The sequence below is a fragment of the Orycteropus afer genome, unplaced genomic scaffold (genome assembly GCF_000298275.1).
Source record: "Orycteropus afer afer isolate SDZICR_OR568_19922 unplaced genomic scaffold, OryAfe1.0 scaffold00627, whole genome shotgun sequence".
NCBI classification, from domain to species: Eukaryota; Metazoa; Chordata; class Mammalia; order Tubulidentata; family Orycteropodidae; genus Orycteropus; species Orycteropus afer.
The window spans coordinates 435188-454286 of NW_006922214.1; the positions used below are offsets into that span (position 1 = coordinate 435188).

The 19099-nt window shown below is 41.0% G+C and overlaps 4 non-coding genes across 4 annotated transcripts; 2 read left to right on the top strand and 2 right to left on the bottom strand.

The window, feature by feature from the left end:
• Window positions 1–514: 514 nt before the first annotated feature.
• On the top strand, window positions 515–588 carry TRNAT-CGU. The gene has a single exon. It is a non-coding gene; the product is annotated as a tRNA-Thr (tRNA).
• Window positions 589–887: 299 nt separating this feature from the next.
• TRNAM-CAU lies at window positions 888–960 on the bottom strand. Its single transcript has one exon. It is a non-coding gene; the product is annotated as a tRNA-Met (tRNA).
• Window positions 961–1573: 613 nt separating this feature from the next.
• On the top strand, window positions 1574–1655 carry TRNAL-AAG. The gene has a single exon. It is a non-coding gene; the product is annotated as a tRNA-Leu (tRNA).
• Window positions 1656–4517: 2862 nt separating this feature from the next.
• On the bottom strand, window positions 4518–4589 carry TRNAE-UUC. The gene has a single exon. It is a non-coding gene; the product is annotated as a tRNA-Glu (tRNA).
• Between the last annotated feature and the right edge of the window lie 14510 nt (window positions 4590–19099).

The following is a 19099-nucleotide window of genomic DNA, read 5'->3' on the forward strand; positions in this document are numbered from 1 at the left end:
TGCCCAACCTTCCTTCCGAGGAGTGGCTGGTGGGTTTGAACCGCCAGCCGTCTGGTTAGCAGGCAAGTGTCTTAGGCACTTGGTTAGCAGGCAGGTGTCTTAGGCACTATGCTACCAGAGCTCCCGTTAGAGAGATATAAAATAAATGGAATATATGATGGAACAAACAAGACTGATACCTAGAAATGAGGTGGAAAGGTGTATTACAATCAAAACTTTTCTTTGCAGTAATAGAAAAATCATTTGTCTAATGCTCCTGCTTCGTAATACTTTCTTCGTGCATTCATTCTTACGTCTGAAGTGCACCTAAGCAAGTGAAGCAAGTGAAGCATCTACTTGGAGTTGGCTTATTTTCCAAAGACAACAAATGTTAAGTGCTGTTGAGTCGGTTCTGACTCACAGCAACCCCGTGTACAACAGAACTAAACACTGCCTACTCTTACCCACCGAATAACTTGGTTCTTCACAGCTGAAGTGAAATGAAAGGCACAGTTCAAAACTTTATCCTCTATGTGGCTCTATGGCTTAGTTGGTTAAAGCGCCTGTCTCGTAAACAGGAGATCCTGGGTTCAACTCCCAGTAGGGCCTTAAGTTTTCCTAGGAAATAACCTCTCACTAAAATCAGTTTTCAGCTGGCAAGAGTCTTCCTGACAATTAGGTGAACTGAATCTTGAAAGATTCCTTGGTAGAGTGTTAAAAATCACAGATTCCATAGCCCCACTTACAATCACACCACGTGAGAATTACTAGGATTTTGTTCTGGAAACCATGTTTCGTACTAAAAACTTGGTTAGTGGTATAATTTTTTCCCATCAGGCTTCTTTTTCAAGTGAGTGTATGTAGAAGAGACCAAAAAAAAAAAAAAAAAAAACCAAGAAAAACAATTTTGCCTTCTCTGAGGTTCGAACTCAGGACCTTCAGATTATGAGACTGACGCGCTGCCTACTGCGCTAAGAAGGCACTTGTATGGAGTTATTTTAAGAAAGCCCTCAGTTCAGATGACTTCAAGACTGCGGGAAGTTTCTGAAAAATTAGGTTTTTAAGGTTGGGCAATCCTACTTCCGTAGTGATACTGCCTCGGAAACCCAAGGAGGGGTCGCTATGAGTCGGGGCCGACTCGACGGCACATAACAACAACAACAACATATACAGTACACCTCCATGCTCTCAAGGGAATTGACGCTCCGTCACACATAAGTTTGTCACAATGACTTCGATCAAAATAATTTCAGGATTTTTATCCTTGAGTAAATATACAGCAGCGTGAAATTCTCCAGTCCGCTTTAAAAGTCACTTCCTGCTGGCTGACATCTATCAACTTACTTATCATCTCTCTGTCTCATATTGTTCATCACGAAAACGGAGATCATCGTAAAAGCACTTATCTTTCGAGGCAGTTTAGAGAACTGAATGAAGTAAATGTAAGTACGTAGAAAGTTCACAATAAAGTTTAGCTGTTACTTATTGTTCTGGGCAACTACCATGGGCAAATATTCTAGGAAAAGAATAACATGAATGGAAAGCATTCTTGTGTTTTTCCAAATATTAGGATTTAAAAAGCCACCAAGCGCATGGTAGCGTGGCCGAGCGGTCTAAGGCGCTGGATTAAGGCTCCAGTCTCTGCGGAGGCGTGGGTTCGAATCCCACCGCTGCCAACTCTATTGTAAAAATGCTATCTAAGAATGGGATTTTCAATCAAACTATAGGCATTTCTGTCTATACTTTATATCTAAGATAAGTATTTCATCTTCAAAATGCAAATTTTTATGTTTTAAAAATGTTTATGTTGAAATAAAAATAACTTGAATATATTTCCAAATTACAAAACCATGAAAACTCATGTACAGTGAAAATCGTACCCTTCCACCAACTCCCCTCTCCATTCCACCTGCCCGAATTTGGCCTACCTGAGCAACTATGTATTAGGAGCTCTGGTGGTGGGTGTAGTGCCTATGGCATTTGACTGCTAAACAGAAGACTGCAGTTCAAACCCACCAGCCACTCCTCGGAAGGAAGATTGGGCAATCTACTTCCGTAGTGATACCGCCTCGGAAACTCGACGGCAGTGCGTTGCATTGCGTTTTGGCCACTATATTAGCCTGGGGGGTACATGAAGGAATGCTACTTGCGTAAACAAGCCAATGACCAGCTGCCAAGTAGGTCAACTTGGACTCACGAAGACTCCATGTGTGTCAGAATAGAACTAACCTCCATAGAGTTCCAGTGGCTTTTTTGGAAGTAGAAACCAGGCTTTTCTTCTGAAGTGCCTCTGGGGAGACTCCAACTTCTAATCTTCCAGTTAGCAGCCCAGCCTATTAACCGTTAGCACCACCCGTGTACAAACAAGCCAATAGGAATTTATTACATTTCCTACATTTTATACTTTCCAAATCTACTCTATGGCATATTAGGGAAATTAATATTTCCCTATTACATGTTAGGGAAATTGCAAATATTTTCTCCATAGTTTTTTCATTTTTTTTTCACACTGTGGTTATGTGTTTTTTGTTTGGTTTTATTGTTGTTGCTTTATCTTTTCTCATTTTTTTTCTTTTCTTTTTTTTTTTTTAAGAGAATGGAGGTGTTTCCAGGCAGAATATTTTTTAATGTAGTGAATTACATCAAACTTTCAATGTTTCTAAATTTTTGAATGAAAATTGGTTTTCTACCTCAAAGTTATACAAACTTTCTCTCTTCGCATTTCCAGTAATTATATTTGGTTTTGTTTTCTATTGATCACTTTTAAGATTTGTATCTATTTGGAATTTATTTTAGCATCACAGGTGACATATTGATTTGATTTCTATTTTCCTAAATGGCTACCCAGTTAGCCTAACACCATTTATGGAATAATCCACCCATTTCTACAGATTTGAATTGCCACCTTTATCATATCTTCATTTATATGTTTATTTTCACTTACACAAAAATGGGAGCTCTAGTAGCATAGTGCCTAAGGCATTTGACTACTAACTAGAAAGGTGGTGGTTTAAAATTCCTAGGCACTCTGAGGAAGGAAAATGGGGTGAGCTATTTTTGTAGAGATACTATCTTGGAATTGGCTTGACAGTGAGGTTTTTTTTTTTTTTTTGGTTTATATTAAAATAATTTCATATCTGAGCTTTTCATTCTGCTGCATCAATTATAAGTGGGGTCTTAAGTAGCTATTTATATTTCAATTGTTGGGTGAGTGGCTCCATTGGATCAAAACTGATCTGGGTGGCCTAACAATGGCTTAACAACCTGAGATATGCAGATGACACAACCTTACTTGCTGACAGTGGAAACGACTTGAATCATTTACTGATGAAGATCAATGACTACATTTTTCCATATGGATTACACCTCAGCCTAAAGAAAATGAAAATACTCACAACTGGACCAATAAACAGCATCATGATAAATGGAGAAAACACTGAAGTTGTCAGGGATTTCATTTTGCTTGGAAACACAACCAACACCCATGGAAGCAGAAGTCAAGAAATCAGACATAGTATTGTACTGGGCAAATCTGCTGCAAAAGACCTCTTTAAAGTATCAAAGAGTATAAAGATGTCACTTTGAAGACAAAGGTGCACCTAAGCCAACCCATGATATTTCCAATTGTCTCATATGCATGTGAAAGCTGGAAAACTAATAAGGAAGACTGAAGAAGAGTTGATGCTTTGAATTGTGGTGTTGGGGAAGAATATTCAAAGTACCGTCGAATGCCAGAAGAACTAACTAATCTGTCTTGGAAGAATCTCAGCCAGAATGCTTCTTAGAAGAGGGAATGGTCAGACTTCGTCTCCTCTGCTTTGGTCATATTGTCAAAAGGGACCATTCCCTAGAGAGGGATATCATGCTTGGTAAAGCAGAGGGCCAGAGAAAAAGGGGAAGGCCCTCAACAAGATGGATTGACGCAGTGGCTGCAAGGATAGACTCAAGCATGGTAGTGCTTGTGAAGATGGCGCAGACCCGGGCTGTGTTTCGCTCTGTCTTACACAGACAGGGTCGCTGAGTCGCAACCGATTGGACAACACCTAACAACAATGACTGGTTTACGTATATTTCTGAATGTATCATTTACGCAAAGCTTATATTGATATAAATGTTGTAAGACATTTGGCTGCTCACCAGAAGGTCAGTAGTTCAAACCCAGCAGCTGCTCCGTGGGAGCAAGATGAAGCAAACTACTTCCGTAAAGATTTACTGCTCTGAAAAGCCAGTGGAGGTCGCTATGAGTCGGAATCAACTCAACGGCATTAGGTTTGGTATGTTGATATAAAGGTCTCTAGATAGCGAAAGGGAGATCTGGTAGCGTAGTGCCTAAGGCACGTGACTGCTAACCAGAAGGCTGGCGGGTCAAACCCACCAGCCACTCCTTGGAAGGAAGATGGGGCAATCTACTTCGGTAGTGATACTGCCTCGGAAACCCAAGGAGGGGTCGCTATGAGTCGGGTCCGACTCGACTGCACATAACAACAACAACAGATAGCGAAAACGATTTGGGTTCAAGTCTTAACATAAAACTTTGCTTCCCTGGCCGGGAATCGAACCCGGGCCGCGGCGGTGAAAGCGCCGAATCCTAGCCACTAGACCACCAGGGAAAGGACAGCATCCTGTAAGGAATTCTATTTCTAGAATTCTTCAGGTGCTCAAGAAGTTCCTGTACATAAGCCAAGAGGCAGACTGAATAGAACAAGGGGATACTGCACCATTTAAAATCAGGAAGGGTGTGCCTTCGGGCTGTATCCTTTCGCCATACATATTCAGTCTGTATGCCGAGCAAATAACCCAGGAAGCTGGACTACATGAGGAAAACTGCAGCAGGACTGGAAGAAAACTAATTAACAACCTGCAATATGCAGATGACACAACCCTGCTGGGACTTGAAAAAGGGACTTGCAGTACTTATTGATGAAGATCAAAGATTACAGCCTTCAATAGGGATTATAATTGAACATAAAGAAAACAAAACCCCTCATATCTGGACCAAAAAGCAATATCAAGGTAAATGGAGAAAAGATGGAAGTTGTCAAGGATTTCATTTTACATGCATCCGCAATCAATGCCCATGGAAGCAGAAATCAGAAAATCAAACAATGTATGCATTGGGCAAACCTGGAGCAATAGATCTTTAAAGTGTTAAGAAGCAAATATGTAACTTTGAAGACTGAGGTGCGTCAAACTTAAGCCGTGATCTTTTCAATAGCCTCATATGCATTTGATAGCTGGGCAATGAATAAGGAAGACTACAGAAAAATTGCTGCATTTGAATTGTGATATCAGCAAAGAATATTGAATGTACTTTGGACTACTAGAAGAATGAACAAGTCTGTCTTGGAAGAAGTACAGCTGGAATGCTCCTTAAAAGCAGGAATAGCGAGATTTCACCTCTTGTACTTTGAACATGTCAGGAGGGACCGGTCCCTGGAGGACGTCATGCTTGGTAAAGTAGATGGTCAGCGAAAAAGAGGAAGCCCCTCAATGAGAAGGACTGACACAGTGACTGCAACTATGCGCTCAAGCATAGCAACTGCAGGGAAGATGGTCCCGGACCTGGCAGTGTTTCCTTCTGTTGTACATGACATTGCCACGAGTAGATATAGACTGGACAACACCTAACAACAACCCACCTAAGGGTTGGTGGTTCGTTCCCACACAGTGGTGCTGCAGAAGAAAGGACTGGCAGTCTGCTTCTGTGAAGATTATAGTCAAGAAAACCCTTCAGAGTAGTTCCAGTCTGACACCTGAGGTCACCATGAGTCAGAATCCACTAGGAGGCAATGGATCAGTTACTATTATTATTCCTTTATTATATTATAACAATAGTAGTTGCAATAGTGTGGGAAACCAGGGCATTGTGGCATGTTGGTGGGAATGTTTATCAGGCAAGATCAATCAGAACTACCATCACACAACACATACACTGCTTCAGCAATCCCAACTAAAGAAAGCACTCACATTTGTTTGAAATGTCAGATGGAGAATATTACTTATTGCAGCATTATTTTCATGGGCAAGATATATATTATGATGCATCCATACAATAGAATTCTTTGCTGCCAAGCTTAGAAGGAAGAAGTTCTTTCTGTATTGACTTGGAAATCACTGCAACATACATGAAGCAAAAGAACAAGATGCAGTGGAATGTGTTTGGAATTTCCTTATTTGAATAAAAAGTGGAAAAAATAATATCCCTGAGAAGACACCCAAGAAACGATGTTTGCCCGTGCAAGGCAGAACTGACTGGGTGACTGGAGCCTCTTCGAGAGAGTCAGGAATGAGACTTTCACACTTTTTGGCTGCAACAAGTTTGGGTTTTGGTCCATCAAGCAGGGACCCTGGAGACCTAAGTTTTGCGTCCTTTGCCTTCTTTTTATGATACTCAGATATCACAAAGTGTAAAGGCAGTCAAAGCATAAAAGCCATTAAACACCAAGAGAGAGGGAAAAAAAGTTCAGAAAATGATTAAAAATCACCAGGGAGGATGCGGCGCCAGGACCATGACCAGGCGGAGGTGAAGCCCCCCTCATTTGCATCTGGGGGCCGGGGGTGGAAAGCAGGAAGTTACTCTTTATATCAGCAACCAAAGAAGAGTTCCCACCCCACCCACCTGAAAACCGAGTTATGATTGTGGGTGAGTATGTTATGTATACGTATGCGTTTGTGAGAGTTTCCTTGTCGTGCAAACAGACGTCCCACTTTTTGCTGAATGTGTTGATGATCTTAACTCCCAACCTTTAGAAAGGGGATCAGTCTGCATTTGATGCGTGTCTTCATGTCCCGGGCCCTGAGATGACGCGTCCTGCGCGCTCTCACGTCACCAGTGGGTCTAGGCTGGATCTCTGGGTCTCTGCTCTCCTGGCCCGCCTCCCCTGCTCAGCTCCCTCAGTCATTTCAGCCCCCGCCGGTCCTAGGGCCCCGGGTCCTGCAGCCTCGCCCCGACTCCCATGGGCCTTCTACAGTTCCACGCAGGACCTTCTCAGGGGGACAGTGCTACGGTCAGGTTCACAGCCAGCAGGTGTCGCCTTCTGAGCGTCCCCTGAGGGCGGGGGTGGGTGGGGAATGTAACGGGGGTGGGGCAAGGGTGGAGGTCACCGTAGGGTGCAAGGGTCAAGTTAGAGACTAGAAGATATTTTGCGAATCGATGACCTACTGAACTTGAAACCAGGCTTTGGTTGACTAGAGCCAGAAGGCTATTCACCTTAAGGATTCGATTCAGGGACCACCAATAGGCTCCACTTCGCCTCCCTCTTTCCCCAAGAGACTCTACACCTCTGGTTGTCTGATTAGAGTCGTTATAACGCTCTCGACATTGGCACTGTGGGATTTTAAGGGAGAGAAGAGTTTAAGGGAGATTGTAGCTGGATTCCATCCTCTCAGCCTTCTCTTGGTATTCTCCCTTTCAAATCACTGCTTGCTGTGAGTGCAAGTGATATGTAACTTGGTGGTCTGAGTCTCTCAGTGAAGTTCTTTTGTGAGATACCCTCACTCAGGATATTCAAACAAGGAATCTAAGTTACAAAAGATGAGCTGCAGTAGCAGCAAAGTTTGTTTTAAAAACATCCCATTTGGAAGGACTGGGCAGCCTCAACTTTTACTGAGGGCTATCTGTGGGCTAGGAGCTCTGGTAGCATAGTGGCTAAGGCACTTGACTGCTACCTAGGAGGCTGGCGGTTCAAACCCACCAGCCACTCGAAGGAAGAAATGTTGGGCAATCCTACTTTGGTAGTGATACTGCCTCGGGAAACCCAAGGAGGGCTCACTATGAGTCGGGCCGACTCGAGCGCAAAAAACAACAACATCTGTGGACTAACTGAAACGTCATTAACCCTGACACTCAAGTTGCCTAAAACTTTTCCTCCTTTATTAGTTCTACAGCACACACCAAAAAGAGAAAAGAAAAACTACAAACCCACTGCCATCAAGTTGTCTTTGACTCATAGCAATCCCCATTGGGTTTCCAAGGTGGTTAATCTTTATGGAAGTAGATTGCCCCGTCTTCCTTCCACAGAATGGCTGGTAGGTTTTGAACCACCAACCTTCTGGTTAGTAGTCAAATGCCTTAGGCACTGCACCATCAGAGCCCCACTGAATACGCAGAACCTCTTCTTGGAATTTAACCATTTTCTCACTATAAACTGCTCTGGCTCATGTAAACTAGCAAGAAAATTTCATTTAATCGCACAGGACAGACCCAATATTAAGCCACACATAGGTGTGGGCTCTATGGCTTAGCTGGTTAAAGTACTTGTCTTATAAACAGAAGGTCCTGGGTTCAAGTTCCAGCAGCGCCTTGGCTTTGTTCTCTCCATATAAAACCTATCTCCTATCTATTTCCCATCACCTTTATATTCTCTACCACACTTACTGTACTGTAAGTTGTGATTTTATTAATCATAAGTGGTTGGGGCTGCAGCATTCCACTCCTAAAGGAAAAGTGATATGTTGTAAATAAATTCTCATGTAAGTTTTTGCACTAAATGTTTATTGAATTTCTACTAGTGATATGCACAGATTCAAAACATATACAGATACAGCTAGCAAAATGTTATTTGCATTTATTCTCCCATCCAGCAAATCCTTTGTTAGCTATCAATTTCAAACACACAGGGGTAAAAATACAAAATGAAATGGCAACATGGCTCATCTTTAAAAACCTGTAATACAAGAAGACGAAATATAACCCATGTGTCCATTTACTGAGAACTGATTGAATAACCTATGGCAACACACAGCTCTGTTACCAACTGAATTGTATCCCCCAAAAAGATACATTGAATTGCTAACCCTCAGTATATGTGAATGCTGTCTTGTTTGGAAACAAGGTCTTTGAAGATGACATCATACCAGATTAGGGTGGGACCTGATCCCATCTGAAAAAAAAAAAAACAACTCACTGCCATTGAATTGATTCCAACTCACGGCGATCCCCACTGGGTTTCCGAGACTGTAAATCTTTACCAAAATAGATTGCCCCATCTTTCTAGTGTGGAGCGGCTGGTGAGTTTGAACTGCTGACCTTCTGATTAGCAGTCAAATGCCTTATCCACTACATCACTTAAAAACGAGAAAAGACACAGGCAGAGGAAAAATGATCATGGAATTATGCTGCAGGTGTAAGCCAAGGAATGCCTGGAGCTATCAGAACCTGGAAGAGACAAGAAAGGATCTTCCTCTAGAGCCTCTGGTGAAAACATGGCTCTGCTGACACCCCGAACTGGAGCCCTGGTGGTGCAGTCATTAAGTGCTTGGCTGCTAACAAAAGGTGGGTGATTTGAACCCAGTAGTCACTCCAGGTGAGAAAGATATGGCGGTCAGCTTCCATAGAGATTAAATCTGTTGCAGTTGAGTGGGTTCTGACTCATAGTGACTCTACAGGACATAGTAGTACTGCCCCACAGGTTTTCCAAGACCGCATTCATCTGTCAGTTTGTGATACTGTGGTGGCTTGTGTGTTTTTGTGAGGCTGGAAGCTATTTCAAATACTAGCAGGGACATCCATGATGAACAAGCTTCAGCACAGCTTCCAGACTAAGACTGACTAGGAGAGATCTGCTTCTGAAAAAATTGGTCAGTGAAAACCTTTTGAATATCAGCAAAATATTGTCTGATACAGAGCCAGAAGATTAGCTTCTCACTTTGGGAAGCACTCAAAATATGACTGGGAAAGAACTGCCTCCTCAAAGTAGAGTCAATCTTGATGACATGGGTGGAGTAAAGTTTTCTGGACCTTCATTTGCCTATGGGGCACAACTCAAAATGAGTAGAAATAGCTAGAAACATTCATTAATAATTGAGACTAGGAATATATGAAGTAAGAATTTAGGAAAGTTCCAAACTCCCTGCCATCATGTCGATTCTGACTCATACCAACCCCCGTTGGGTCTCCAAGGCTATAAATCTTTGTGGAAGCAGATTGTCTCACTTTCTTTCATGGAGAAGCTGGTGGGTTTAAACAACTGACCTCTTGGTTAGCAGCCAAATGACTAACAACTATACCACCAGAGCACCTTCTAGGAAAGTTAGAAGTCATCAAAAATGAAACAGAAGGCATAAAGATCTATATCCTAGGCATTGTTGTTTTTGTTATGTGCCATGGAGTTGGACTCAATGCATAGCGACCCCTCCTTGGGTTTCCAAGGCAGTATCACTACAGAAGTAGATTGCCCAACCTTCTTTCCAAGGAGTGGCTGGTGGGTTTGAACAGTCAAGTGCAGTCTGCTTAGCAGTCAAGTACCTTAGGCACTATGCTACCAGAGCTCCCATCCTAGGCATTAGTGAGTTAAAAGGGAATGGTCTTGGCCATACTGAATCAGGCAAACATATGGTCTACTATGCCAGGAATGACAAAGTATAGATGAATATCATCATATTCGTCATCAAAAAGAAACTTTCAAGATTTATCTTGAAGTGCAACATTGTTAGTGATAAGATTAGGCTGATATCCATATGCCTATAAGAAAGACAGGGAACTCTGATGGTGTAGTGCCTAAGGCACTTGACTGTTAACCAGAAGGCTGGTGGTTCAGACCCACCAGCCACTCTGAGGAAGGAAGATTGGGCAATCTACTTCTACAGTGATACTGCCTTGGAAACCCAAGGAGGGGTCATTATGAGTTGGATATGACTCAATGGCAATGAGGTTTTTTTTTTTTTTTTTTTGGTTTATAAGGAAGACAAGTTAATAGTGTTATTCAGGTTCATGCACCAAACACTAATGCCAAAGATGAAGAAATTGAAGATTTTTTACCAACTTCTGCAGTCTACAATTTATCAAACGGGCAATCAAGGTGCATTGATAATTACTGGTGATTGAGATGGTAAGTTAGAAACAAAGAAGTATCAATAGCTAGAAAATACAGACTTGGTGAAATAAATGATGCCAGAGATTGCATGACAGAATTTTGCAAGACCAATAACTTATTCATTGCAAATACCTTTTTTTCAACAACATAACCAACAGCTATACATATGGACGGAGCTCTGGTAGCATAGTGCCTAAGGCACTTGACTGCTAACCAGAAGGCTGGCGGTTCAAACCCACCAGCCACTCCTCAGAAGGAAGATGGGGCAATCTACTTCTGTAGTGATACTGCTTAGGAAATCCACGGAGGGGTCGCTATGAGTCAGGTCTGACTCGACGGCACATAACAACAACATACATATGGACATGAGTGGATGTAATACACAGGAATCAAATCAACTACATCTATGGAAACAGACAATGGAGAAGCTTGATATCATCAGTGAGAACAAGGCCAGGGACTGACTACAGAGCAGACCATGAACTGCTCATATGCAGCTTCCAGTTGAAGCTGAAGAAATTGAAAAAGAGTCCACAGAGTCAAATTACAACCTTGAATATTATTGCAATATTGAAGGATTCAATGGGCAAAATAACCAATATCATGATAAATGGAGAAAAGATTGAAGTTGTCAAAGATTTCATTTTTCTTGGACCCATAATCAACACCCATTGAAGCAGGAGTTAAGAAATCAGACATCATACTGCACTGGGCAAATGTACTACAAGGGACCTCTTTAAAGTGTTAAAGAGTAAAGATGACACTTAGAAGATTAAGTTGTGCCTAACCCAAGCCAGGGAGCTCTGGTTGGCAGAGTGGCTAAGGCACTTGACTGCTAACCAGAAGGCTGGCAGTTCAAACCCAGCAGCCACTCCTCAGAAGGAAGATGAGGCAATCTACTTCCGTAGTGATACTGCCTCAGAAACCCAAGGAGGGGTCGTTATGAGTCGGGTCTGACTCGAGGGCTAACAACAACAACCCAAGCCATGGTATTTTCAATTGCCTTATATGCATGTTCAGAAGGAAGGTTGGGCAATCTACTCCCATAGTGATACTGCCTCGGAAGCCCAAGTAGGTGTCACTATCAGTCAGATCTGACTCGACGGCAGTGAGTTTGGTTTTGGTTTGGTTTTATATGTACATGATAGTTGGACAATGAATAAGGAAGAATGAAGAAGAATTGATGCCTTCAAATTGTGGTGTTGGCAAAGAACACTAAAAATACTATGGACTGCCAGAAGAGCAAACAAATCTGTCCTGGAGGAAATGCAGCCAGAATGCTCCTTACAAGTGAGAACGTCCAGACTTTGTCTCACGTACTTTGGTCACGTTGTCAGAGGGAACCATTCCCTGGAGAAGAATATGATGCTCGGTAAAGTTGAGGGTCAGCTAAAAAGGGGAAACACACAGTAGCTGCAATGATGGACTCAAGCATAGCAAGGATTGTGAGGATGGGGCAGGACTGGGCAGTTCTGTTGTACATGGGGTTGCTATGAGTTGGAGTCTACTCTACGGCATCTAACCACAACAACAACGTGGAAAAATACTGAATGCTGCAGAAAGCATCAAAAGAAGATGAAGGACTACACAGAATCATTGTACCAAAAAGAATTGGGAGAAATTCAACTGTTTCAGGAGGTAGCATATATTCAAGAACCAATGGCATTGAAGGAAGAATTCTGAGCGGCAATGAAGGCATTGGTGAAAAACAAGCCTCCAGGAATCGACAGAATACTAACTGAGATGTTTCAAGAAATGAATGCAACACTGGAAGTGCTCAGTCATCTATGGTAAGAAATTTAGAAGACATCTATCTGGCCAATCACTGGAAGAGATCCATATTTGTGCCCCTTCCAAAGAAAGGTGATCTAACAGAATGTGGTAACTATCAAGCAATAACATTAATGTCACACCCAAGAAAAATTTTGCTGAAGATAATTCAAAGATGATTGTAGAAGTACATCTACAGGGAACTACCAGAAATTCAAGTTGGATTCAGAAGAGGATGTGGAATAAGGAGTATCACTGCTGATGTCAGATAGATCTTGGCTGAAAGCAAATACCAGACAAATGATTGCCTGTGTATTATTGACTATGCAAAGACATTCAACTGTGTGCATCATAACAAATTATGGATAACACTGCAAAGAATAGGAATTCCAGAACACTTAACTGTTCCCATGCAGAACTTGTACATAGACCTAGAAGAAGTCATTTGAACAGAACAAGGGGATACTGTGTGGTTTGAAATAAGAAAAGGTGTGCTTTACGGTTCTATCATTTCACCATACTTATTCAATCTGTATGCTGAGCAAATAATCTATGAAGCTGGACTATATGAAGAACGCTGTATAAGGACTGGAAGAAGACTCATTAAAACCCTGTGATATGCACATGACACAACCTTGCTTGCTGAAAGCCAAGGAGATTTGAAGCACTTACTGATGAAGATCAAAGACTGGAGCCTTCAGTATGGGTTACACCTTAACATAATGAAAACAAAAATCCTCAAACCTGGACCAATAAATAATGTCATGATTGTCTAGGCTGGGTTCTCTAGAGAAGCAGATGCAATAAAACATGTATACATAATTTGTTATGGTGCCCACAGCCAAATGCCTTTGTATAGTCTATAAAACACAGATAAACATCTTTCTGGTATTTTTTTGCTTTCAGCTGAGATCCATCTGACATCAGTGGTGGTATCCTTCATTCCACATCTTCTTCTGAATTTCTGAGAATTCCCATTAAATGGACTTCTGCAACCGTCTTAGAATTATCTTCAGCAAAATTTTACTTGTGTGTGATAATAATGATATTTCTCTGTAGTTTTCACATTCTGTTGGATCACCTTTCTTTGGAATGGACACAAATATGAATCTCTTCCAGTTGGTTGGCCAGGTAGATGTCTTCCAAATTTCTTACCATAGATGACTGAATGCTTCCAGAATTACAACAACTTCTTAAAGCATCTCAATTGGTATTCTGTCAATTCCTAGAAGTTTGTTTTTTGGGAACGCCTTCATGAAGCTTGGACTTCTTCCTTCAGTACTATCTGCTCTTGATCATATACTACCTCCTGAAATGGTTGAATGTTGATCAATTCTTTTTGATACAATGACTCTGTGTAGTCCTTCCATCTTCTTTGCTGCTTCCTGTGTTGTTCAATATTTTGCCCATAGAATCCTTCAATATTATAATAAGGTTTCAGTTCTTTCATCTTGAGAAATATCAAGGTTCTTCCCTATTAGTTTCTGTTTTGGTTACCTACTGCCACTCTGACAGAAATATACCACAAATGGAATGGCTTCAACAAACACGAGTTTATTGTCTTACAGTTTGGAGGCTTTTAAGTCCAAGTTCAAAGTGTCAGGCTCTAGGGTCTGCGTGAAAGCCCCTCAATCTTGGGCTTCAGCTTTGCCTCCTGCCCCCTGCCCACTGAAGCTGGAGGATTTCTTCAATCAGACAGCTGCTGGCTGCTGAGGCTGACAAACTCAAGATTGGCAAGTAAAAAGGCACAGTCCCAATGTTACCAAACAACATGGCAGGCCACTAATTCAAGTCCACTGAAATTCCCATGATCGGCAGAGCATGGCAGGCTGCTGAACAATGACTTGACTACATCCCGGGTTCAAGCATGCCAAAAAGCTAGAGACCATTCCCAAAGCTGCTTATATATGGGAAGCAGATGACATCCCTAAAGCAGCTACTCACCTGCTTGTGGTAGATCCCACCATGGAGTTGATTGTCAGTCTCATCATGGGGAATAACTACCACCTGCTGCCCAGCCAATCGCCTAGGCCCAGCCAGGTTGACACATAACCTTACCTACCACAGTTTCCTAACATCAGGTCTTTGCATATTTCATTATAGTACTTTACTTTGTCTTCTTGACCCACCCTTTGAAATCCGTTCAGGTCTTTTACTTCTTCATTTCTTCCATTCACTTTAACTACTCTGTGGTCAAGGGCAAGTTTTAGGGTCTCTCCTGATATGCATTTGTGTCTTTTCTTTCCTGTCTTTTTAATGACATTTTGCTTTCTTCATGCATGATGTCCTTGATGTCATCCCACAACTTGTCAGGTCTTCGGGTATCAAATCTATTCCTGATTGTTGTTGTTGTTGTGTGCCGTCGAGTTGGCCCCAACTTATAGCGGCCCCTCCTTGGGTTGCTGAGGCAGTATCACTATGGAAGTAGATTTCCCTATCTTCCTTCCAAAGAGTGGCTGGTGGGTTTGAACCACCAGCCTTCTGGTTAGCAGTCAAGTGCCTTAGGCACTATGCTACCAGAGCTCCTATTCTTGATATCATCTCTAATTTCAGGTGGGATATACTCAGGGTCATATGCGGGGTTTGGTATTTTGGGGCAATTCTACTCTGTCCTATAAGATCACCATTAGTCTACTATGAGTCAGAATCAACTCGATTCCAATGGGTTTTTTGACACCCTAATTGAATTATTAGTTTAGGAACTGTGAGATAATAAATATCTTTTGTTGAAAGCCACATATTTTGTGGTATTTTGTTATAGTAGTCCTAGGAAACTAATATAAGCTGTAGAAGGAATCAGAAAGATTTTGAAATGTGTAAATTGAGTGATCTCCAGTATATAGTGTTAAAACAAAATTTTAAAAAAGAAATGTGCAACAAAAAATATCCCCTAAAGTCTTCTTAAAACCAAACAATAACTTAACTTAAAGAAAAAAAAGTCTATCTTGAGCATTATGCTCTTTTAAGAACTATCTACATGGGATCAAATTGACAAAAGAAATTTAAAAAATTATATATGAACCTTAGGGGGCAGTGAGCTTATGTTAATGTAGGAGGAACAACTCAGGAAAAGAGGGTGAGAATGTTTACATAACTCAATGACCATAATCAGTGTCAGTGAATTGTACACGTGGAAATCATTGAATTGGTGTATGTTTTGCTGTGTATATTCTGAAGAAAAATAACAGTAAACAAAATAAAACAAAAGTACATACATAAATTACCTTTTTGTAATAAATAGGGGAATGGAAAGAATAAATATAATATCTTATGTGTGTACCCAATATCTTTCTGTCAGTTTGTCATACTGTGTTGGCTTGCTTATTGCTATGAGGCTGGAAGCTATCCCATAGCTATTTCAAATGTCAGTAGGGTCACCTATGGTGGACAGATTAACACAGACTAAGAAGAAAAGTCAGGCCTTTCTTCTACTTCTGTAACTGAATCAAGGAAAACTTCATGGATCAAAACAGAACATCATTTCCCTTGCTTTAGATATGTCCTAAGGAGAGTTCAATCACTGGTGATGTATAGGGCCAATAAGCACAAGGGAGACTCTTGATGAGATGGATTGGCACAGTAGCCATATAGATGGTGTAATGGTTCAAGTTGTATGTCAGTGTGGCTGGGCTGTGATTTTCAGCAATTTAGCAATTATGATGTACTCATCCCCCATGATGAGATCTGATATAATGTAATAACCTCCATGATGAGATCTGCTATGGGCAGCAATCATTTGAAAGGGAGTTTCCTCAGAGGTGTGGCCTGCTACCAATGAATATGGACATTCTACCAAAGCTGTCTGGCTTTTTGCTTGATCTGGATCCTGCATCTGGCTTACCATCATCTGACCTCTGGTTCTTTGGACTTGAACCTTTGGCCTGCCATCTTAACTGCTGATCTTGGATTCATCAGCCTCCACAGCCAGCAGCCTGCTGTATCTTCAGCCAATCTTGGATGTATCAGACCTGCAACTAAATGAGTCAGGAGTAGCCTCTAGCCTGAAGTCTGACCCGCAAACTTGGGACTTTCCAGTCTCTACAATTATGTGAGCCATTTCCTTGAGATCTCTCTCTCTCTCTCTAATATCTGTATCTATATCTATCTAATATCTCTGTCTCTCTCTCTGTCTATTATCTATCTATCTACCTACTTATCTATCTAAATGGTTTTGTTTCTCTAGGTAACCCAGCCTAGACAGATGAATTCACAGCCACACACCGGCACTGTGAGGATGATACAGAGCCAGCAAAATTTCATTCTGTTGTACATAAGATTGCCACGAGTCTGAGCTGACTGGACAGTAGTTTTCTATTTATTTCTAGGTGTGCATAAGTAAGAAGAACTGGAAGGATAACTCAAATCTAATGAAATATAAATAAATCTATATTCCTTGAGTTCTTGCATATTCATAACAACTTGCCTGAGATTTGGAGACCAGTTTTCACTAATTCTTGTCTCACATTTTCTTTCCCGAGTATCTTAATTATATAACTCTATTTCTGTTAGCTTAAAGCATTACTGCCAAAAATCTAATGCCAATTTCATTATTTTATTAGTGACTTGAATTTTTTTACCTGTATTTTCAAAATACTTTTTTTTTCTTTTTCTTTAAAGATCAATAATTTTACTAGACTATGTCTTCATAATGATTCTTTTATTTCCAGATGTGCAATTTTATGTGCAAATTTTAGTCTTTTTAAGAATAAAATTAAATCACATTTTATATATCCCCTCTTTGGTTCCATTGTTTCATTTTCTTCCTTAGCAATATCTCTTTTATTACATATATTGGGATCTTATATATTTGTCATCTATATCTTTCTCTTGAATGTGATTTTTCTCTCTCCTCATATATATTGACTTTTTTTTTCTACTTTTGACCATTCTACTATCTACTTCCTTCATGGCTTCATGGTTTTTTCTGTGGTGTTAGTTTGTTAGTACTTCTGGCTTTGTCTCTGTCTGAATTTCTTTTTTTTTTTTTAACTTCTAAATTTTTTCCTGAGGTCTGTCAGTTTTCTTTTTAAATGCCCTTTTTGTAAATACCTCATTTATGAGTTTTTATAATTTTTTTTTACATTTATTGCATTTTGGGTGAAAGTTTACAGAGCAAATTCACTTTCCATACAGTAGCTCACATACACTTTGCCTCATGACATTGACAGCAATTTCCCACAATGCAACAACTCCCCTCCCACTTCCTCTCCATAGTTACCTCTTCCTTGTGTCCTTCCCTCCCATGCACTCCTGCCCCCGAACTCCCTGTGCATACACAGCCCTTTTATTCTCCCATGATTGATTTCTCCAAAGAGTGTATCTACCTAATGTAAATGTGCAATTCATATGCCTATCTTTTGTTTGGCTTGAAGCCACAAGAGTGGGTTCAATTCCAGACCTGAAGGGCAGCTAAGGGCCATAGTCTCAGTGGTTCCATCAGGCTCTATAAGAACAGCAAACTTGGTCCTTTTTTTTTTTTTTTTTAATGCTTTTGAGTTTTATTCCACATTGTTCTTCCATTTTATCCAGGATCTCCTATATAGATCCCACTCTGAGTGGTTGACAGTGGTAGCCGGGCAGGATCGCATGGTGTACCAGTCACTTGGACTTATTGTTTCCATGCATCTTTGGTTTTCTTCATTCTTCTTTGCTCTGGACAAAGAGAGACCCATCGTTGTATCTAGATGGCTGCTTGCAAGCTTTTAAGATCCCAGTCACTACTCAACAAAGTAGGATGTGGAACAATGTTTTTGTGTAGTATGTTATGCCAGTTGAGCTTGATGTCCCCTGCAACTATGGTCCCGAGCCCACAGGTCCAACTGCTTATTCCCACTGGGTAGCTGTGGCCATGAAGTGGCTACAACTTTGTCCATTGTCAGCTCTGTTACATACCTGGGAATTCTTACAGGATATACAAACACACTTGTAGAAACATTGTCTTTAAACCCTATACATGGTCATGTGCACACTCCTCCCCCCACATAAACATACCTAATAGTTCAGCCTGTCCACCCATCTATCCACCCATATAGCCATGTTTGCTTTCACTGACAACACAGTAGTGTATGTGCAAAAGGGCTCATCTTTGTTGTCTGTACCTCCCATGCACCTCTCTATGTCTTCTGTTTCCTCAATGTCACTGTGTTGATCACTCACATTTAGTACATTGCCCTTCTCTTCCCCCAAATCAATACTTGTCTCTACCTATCTAACAGTGTTCCCTCCCTTCCTCCCACCCCTGGTAACTAACAAAGAAAGTTTCCTTTCATGAATAAACCTCTCCTTGACTTTTTACAGTAATGGACTAATACAATATTTGTCCTTCCGTGACTGACTTATTTCACTCAGCATAATATCCCCCAAGTTCATTCATGTTATGCAGTGTTTTGCAGATTCTACATTATTCTTTAGGATTGCACAGTATTCATTGTGTGTATGTGTGTTTGGTTATACATTCTTCTGTTGATGGGCACCTAAGTTGTTTCTATTTTTTGGCTATTGTAAATAGTGCTGCAATGAACATGGGTATGCACATA